General features: G+C 33.6%; 1 protein-coding gene across 1 annotated transcript in view; it reads right to left on the bottom strand.

Annotated features, from left to right (window-relative positions):
- The window catches only part of LOC110109386, a 26,194-nt gene extending 21,515 nt beyond the window's left edge, over nt 1-4,679 (bottom strand). The window contains exon 1 of the mRNA XM_020840445.2: nt 4,338-4,679. The gene's annotated coding sequence lies outside the window, so the exon portion shown is untranslated. The remainder of the gene's footprint in view (nt 1-4,337) is intronic.
- Nucleotides 4,680-7,412: the final 2,733 nt, after the last annotated feature.

Here is a 7,412-nt window from a genome sequence, read left to right on the forward strand (position 1 = left end):
TTGTTGCCTTGTTGGCTGCTGTAAGTCTGTAACCCGTTGCTAGCTGGTGTTTGGTTCAGTTTATGGCTGTTTCTGCTTGGTTCAGTTCTCGGGCCTGAGGGGTGAGGGCTGAGGGCCTGAGGCTTTGTGTGGGACTTTGGTTCAAAATTCTGTAAGGCTTCTTCTGTAGTTCTGTAACTTCTGTTTAAGTCTGTAACTCTATAAGTCTGTAACCTGTTGGGCGTTGGCCGTTGCTATCGGATTTTGGAAGTTGAAAATTGCAATGAAGCGATGATGAATAACCTTCTAAGATGAAATTGGGAATCTTATAACTGTAAGTTCTTATCATCCTATGTAGTATTACAATTTACAACCAAGTGACAATTTTTATTAACTTAGAATAGCAGATACTATCTTACAATCTTATTCGAAGAACAGATATTAAGTTAATATAAATTGTCACTTAGGATGGTAATTTGTCAATATGACAATATTGATTAAACTTACATCGTACATCACATTGATCTCATTATGAGGTTAAATGATTAATGAATCTGAAGGTTTAATCTGAGCAGAGCAATATTTTTTTTACATATTTGTCTATTTGAGTTTGCAAACTATATAATTGATTTTATTCCAGGTCATTGCAGATTTGAAGCTGTTATTTCGAGGAGACGAGGGGAGCAAATCAGCAGGATTGTAGTGTGATAGAGGTCGGAATTTTGAATGTTGAAATTTTGTAAATAAGTATTGAATTTGAATTTTGAGTGTTGAGGTTGTAAATTTGTAAATAAGTATTTCCTTAAAATTGAATTAAGTTTGTAATTTTGTAACTAAAACAAATGTGTAAATGATGGGTTGTATTGTTGTAATTTGACAATTTGTAAATTAGTATTTCTCTAAATATATAATTGCTATTTTGCAGTTTGTTGTTTGCACTTTAGCTCTTTTTTTTTCCTTAAATTATACTTAAAATTACTGTATATATGGTTAACCGGGTCGGGTCAGGTTGACCCGAAACCGAGACGGGTCGGTTTCGGGTTTCGAAAACCGACCCGTTTATAAAACCGGGTCGGGTTGACCCGAACCCGAATAAATCGGGGTCAGTTACGGGTCGGGTCGGGTTCGACCCGTAACCCGAAATTGACAGGTCTATTCAAAGGGTGAACAGTTATCATAGTTTGCTTTAGCCATGACTACCTGGCTTCATTTTCATTTTGCGGGGTTTGGAACAATTGAAAAAATCTTTGAGGGATAAGTGATGTGAAACATACATGCGGAAGAGTTGCTTTGGATTGTAACAATAATTATTGAACATGAATGTTGCTAATTAGTAACTTATGTTTCACCCAAGTTAAATTCTTAGAAATAAAAGGAGGTTGGGAGGGAATTTTGTGTGTGTGTGTGTGTGGGGGAGAGAGAGAGAGAGAGAGAGAGATTTAATTAATTGGATCCTTAATTGGATTCCAATTAATGGAATTGGAGAGAGAAGAGGTGGCCGGCCCTATAGGGAGGGATTTGGGGAGATTTAATTACTTGGATTGTGGGCCCAAGTAATTAAATAAATAAAATGGAAAATTTGAAATTAATTTCAGATTTGAGAGGATTGAGGGGTTGCCTAATTAGGGTAGGAAATTATGAAAGAACTTAATCCAAATCAATTTGAATTTGAATTTTAAAATCCCTCCAAATTTGGCTACCTAAATTAGGAAAGTCTTCAATTTAGTTAATGGTGAGTAAGGGGCGGGTGGTGTATGGCCGGTGATATGGTGATAAGGGAGGAGAGGTGGTGGAGCTAGGGTGGAGGCGGGAAAGATTAAGGTGGGGCAGTAGGTTGGGATGGTGGTCGGGTAGGGAACAAAGAGGGAGTGGTGGGAGAGAGAGAGAGAGAGAGAGAGAGAGAGAGAGAGAGAGCAAGCCGGCTGCGGGTGGGAGAAAGGGGGGAGAGGTTGGAGGAGAAGCAATGAACAAAAAGTAGATCTACGAACCTTGGACCCTTCCAAAGGTTGACGAGTATTGCGATTGCCCACACCTTGGGTCTACCTTCTTCTCTCAAACACTCAACATTGAGGGAGACAAAGAGAAATCTGAATTTTCATTAATCAGTCACATCCTATTATAACACAAAGGACCACTATATATAGGTCTCAAACATAAAAAAAGAAAAGTACACAATTGCCCTCTGGGCTACAATGACAAAACACTTCCCCATAGGGGTAAATTCGGAAAACAACAAAACTAAATAAAACATAATGCATCAAAAGTAGAGACGCTGAATCGTAGCCTTCGATCTACAATTCTGTCGCCGGTACACGTGTTTGAATCTCTAAATGATGTCCTCATCAATAAGTAATATAACACTTCACCACTTGTCTAGAGGTTAATCATGTTTTATATTTCAACTACAAAGAAAATCACTCAGCTTTTAAAGTGACAGCTGTTGGACTTCTTCATTTTTAAATATTAAGGTAATTTTTCAATCAAAGTACATTCCTTAAAATGAAGAAATTGAAACAATTGATTTTTTTCCTATGGGTAAATATATAATAAACAGCAACCTTTTACATGAATTAAGTCATTACAATCACTATAAAGTATTTTCCACGCAACCAATCTGAAGTTAGATTGGTCAAAAGAGTGAGAGAGTGCCAAGAAACCAACATTTGCAAACTAACAAGTTTCTTTCTACCAAAATAGTGTGACAGTTTTCCTCATATGACAATTTCAGGCTTGATCCGGCCAAGTATTGACAGGATCAGATGAATATTTCACAAAACTTAATTGTAAATAATCAATCAAGTCAAGTTTCATGTATACCTGAAGTACATATGCTAAATTACTACTATTTTTAAGGTTGTTTGCGATGATAACCATCATAAAATCTATCTCAATGTAGTATATTATGATGTAAATATATATGTAATGTAAATGTCATATATTTTTCCCTCACTGCACAAAATTCTTTAAGTTTATGTTTATCAAAGATAAGCAGCAGCTATGTTAAAAGTAAAAGATAAAAATAAAAAAATGTTATTAACAGTCAGCTTGGATAAACTTATCTCACATCCTGTACATATCATTGGTCATAATACCAAAGCAATGATCATTGCTCATTTCAGCATTGTGATTCCATCAGGCATCAGTCATTACTTGATCATTGATATGTAATTCAGTTGAACAAGTAAAAATGATAAGTATATTTGCATGATATGACGTTTAACTTATGGTTTCAATAGTGCCATCTATTAGAGTTCCATTATTGAAATATATTAGTGTTTCATTATCTCATCAGCAGAACAAACATTATTATTTTAATTCAAATTCCAACAATAATTCGTTCAAGTTATTGACTAGACAAGGTACTCATAATTCATCAAATGAACAAGAAGAATATGAAACTAACAAAGAAGAAGAATCATGAAAAGGTAATTAGAAATTGAGTAGGAAATCTTATTCTAAATATGGTAATGATGTTTCAATTCCTCTGGATGGATTGCTTATTTTCTATGTACATGTCAAACTTTGTAGAAAGCCTTGGAAGTATTCATCACAAGATGCAAGTTCTTTAATGGCTTTAATACAAGTAATAAGTAACCTTCACAGAGCGACCGCTCGTATCCCTTAAACAATTCAAACAATTTTAAGAACAACGAGCGACCGCTCGTATCCCTTAAACAATTCAAACAATTTTAAGAACAACAACAGCGCAGAAATCATACAGAAAGAGAAGCTACATATTACATTGAGGACTAATGAGAATGCACATTATATCTCAACCTTCACCCTCATTCTAACAACTACCATTTTCATCAAGAAAAATAGAATGGAAATACCCCCAGCAAACAAGCCAAAATCAACTGGTAAAACTTTGGATAGCCATCATTTTTTAGGGATTCCCAAAAACACCCAAACAATATAACTCTTTCAATACAGTTCATAGTCTAGAAACATGTATGGTGCTATGTTTGGATGCTGAGATGGGTGAAACGATATCTTAAAAAAAGGTTGAAACTCCAATCAATTGCTGTAGACACATAACCAAACCACAAAGTGTTTGCGTTTTATTTTATTTCCTTAAGTTTCCATCAATCCAAATAAAACAATACGGATCGGTGCATACGCCGCAACTCTGATCTAGATGGATCCATCGATGCAGCAGAACATAAGATTTTCCAAACAGTCCTAGCTGGTATACGAAAAGGTTACCATTATAACACTAAAATGTCAATGGATAAACCTTTCAGCGTAAATGCAATGATTACTTTTACATGCAAGTGCGAAAAGTACATATTCTAATACTCTTATGAATGTCCTAATCCACTAAGAGAGATAGCAGCTAAATGGTTGGGGAGGATTACCCGCCAGCGCATGGAACCACGACGGAGACTTAAACGGAAAAGACTGCTGCGAGAACAAGTGTCAGACCGCGCCGCTGTCTTGGAAGGGGAACTCCAGAGAGACGGTTGCTAGATCTCCAGAGAGGTAGCACCGGCCATCGCGCTCTCTCTATCTGTCATGGCAAGGATTAATGCTTGAAAAAAGGTTGAAGGAATCCAGAAATCGAGCAGCTGTTTGGAACGAAAGAGAACGGCAATCGCGTGCTCGCTCACTGGCGCTCGCTCTCTCTCTCTCTCTCTCGGTAGATTGGATTCGTTTGCCTTTTTTTTCACACTCAAGTATCTGTGAAAATTTACTATTAGCTTATGCCAAAGAGGTCGAAGCATTGGGACATTTCCTTAATGAAGTTGTTAGCTATTTTTTATTTCAAAAATGTTATTCAAAATTGGATAATGGATAAGTTTAATATTATTATAGAAGGTAAAAATGTTATTACTTTTTTGCAAGATTCTTTTATGAGAAGCAATAATTGGATGAAGATTCTAAGGCTAGATTTCCCTTTTTTAGATGTTTTTCATTATGTAAAGTTTCATTTTATTTATAGAGAGAGAAATGGGATAGTTGATGCTTGTTCTAAATATGCCCTCCAAGTAGTTTTTTTTTTTTGGATTCTTTTGTTTTTAGTGAAATTCCTTCAGGTTTTGTTGACTTGATAAGGAATGATTGTGATAGGATTTCTATCACAAAGGTTGTTTTGTTATTTTCTTTTCCAGTTTTAATGCATTTTGCTTGGCTTAAAAAAAATTATATGAGAAAATTTATAGTATATATATATATATATAATAACTCTATTTACTTAAAATGTTTTAAGACATTAAATATATCACTTTGTTTCCCATTTAATCTTATTAGAAATTGCCCTATGTATGTAGCCTCTCATGCACATAAACATAGTAGAGCATTATCCTTTTGTGTAAAACTCTCCTCCTTTTGATCGACAATGTATTTCCTCGATAGACCCATGCGGCCCTTGATTTCAAACACATGTGCCCCCTTCGACATAATCATCTCTCGTCAGTAAATCCTTTTTAAGTTTTTCTTTAGTAAAAAAACATATTTCCTTTCATTTATATGAAGTAAAACTTAAATAACATTTTGAATGACAAGAAGCTCCAGTATTCATCTATGTTTGCAAGCGCCACAATAACATAGATAGAGCCGCAACATTATTAGCAAAGTGGCGTAAAAAAGTTAGCTTGGTAACATTGGATTCTCTATTTTCAAATGTCGCATCACCATAATTTCTTATGTATTGGCGCCATTTTTTGCACTTGGGCGCCACAATGCTCAAATGTCTACATCATCGCGGCATTGCAGTTGTAACTTCTAAGGGCTACATTCTATTAATGAAGAGATGTTACTATTCACTAATTAACCAATCCACATATACAAGCATCGCGATAGTTCAAAAGCTTCAATGCTAGTTCACTTCAAAGGCGTTTCAGCACCATTATTTCAAGCATTGCAACAACAGATGCCTTTTTATATTTTTCTATAAATAGTTGTGATATTATATATGTAAGCGAGTTTAGTCACTTATATTAAATTCAGTACTTTTTAAAGTACATCTCTAGTTTCCTTTTAGAGTAAAATTTAAGGGAGGCTAGGGAAGTATAAGATATAATCATTTGGAGTATTTAGCTTGTGTTTCTTGAAGCAACTTTGTAAATTAAAGAGAGAATGACCATGGAGGAGATACTTTGATCATTCATGGTGATGTCACTCTCTTTCATTTTCATTCTTCCATGAATTTAATGAAAATGAGTTTGCTAGTTATTCATTTAATTTCTAGCTAATTCTCTTTTTTTTTTAGATTGATGATATAAAATGTATGTTAAGTACTAATGAAGACTCTTATTCTATAACAGTTAAAAGACGTCTTCAATATTATTTGGCTCATTATTTAATGTACATAGTCACCATGTGTAGTTTAATTTAGTGTGATATATAGCCTCAACGAAGGAATGCAAGAATAACCAAGAATATTGAGATAAGATATTTACATGTTTAGACATTGGATGTAAAATATTCTAGATTCTTAAGGAGATATTATAACTGTAGGAGATCAGCATATATCCTTTTTCACCCAAACAAGCTCGATAGAGATCTAGGGATATGCATATGCTCTGAATCATATTACCATGAAGAGTCTCATTATGAAAAATATGCAATTTCAATTCATCAAACCAAAATACCTTAATTAAATATTATATAAAATATTTTTTTTACTATTTTATTTAGTGATAGAATCTCCAAAATTATCATTTTTATTTCAGTAGGATAATTATTACAATTAGAATAAATAGTAGTAGTTCGGTACTTCCATGTGGGTTCAACACTTATATCACTTTATTATTTAATTCGGCATGTATAATTACTTATATAAAGTGGGGTTTATTATTATTTATATCAAAGAAAATCTAAGCATTATTTTGGGGTGATGGAGCCACAGATTTTTATATAATTCAAAAGTTCAATCCACATCCCCCATCAAGTTTTTGGTGTCGTTGTCGGGGAAGTATTTTGTTTTTTTGTAGATTTTAACTATATTATTGAATTAATTGCATAATTATACTTATTTATATCTTTTATTTTACTTGTTTATTGCATGTTAATGGTTGCATGTTTTAAACATAGAAAGAAACCTTTATTGTTTGAAACTGAAATAAAAATAACTATTTCAAAAAATGTTAATTTACTTAGAATAAAAAATAATCCCTACTCCAATATATATAATTAGAACAATCCTCAACAATCTGCTATTAATTCTAGAACTACATATAATCAAGGATTTAATCAAAATAATCAATTTGGAAGTAAAAAATCACTATTGGAAGATGTAGTAATGCAATTAGGAACTCAATTATAAAATCAAACTGCTTCAATTAAAAATTTGGAAACCCAATTAAGTCAGCTTGCAATTTTAGTCAGTAATAAACCTCTTGGATCATTGCCAAGAAATATTGAAGTTAACCCAAAGGAAAAAAAATGATCCAAGTGATAATCATTTGAGGATTGCTAGCAACGTAACCCAA

Source organism: Dendrobium catenatum, unplaced genomic scaffold (assembly GCF_001605985.2).
Source record: "Dendrobium catenatum unplaced genomic scaffold, ASM160598v2 fragScaff_scaffold_913, whole genome shotgun sequence".
NCBI classification, from domain to species: domain Eukaryota; kingdom Viridiplantae; phylum Streptophyta; class Magnoliopsida; order Asparagales; family Orchidaceae; genus Dendrobium; species Dendrobium catenatum.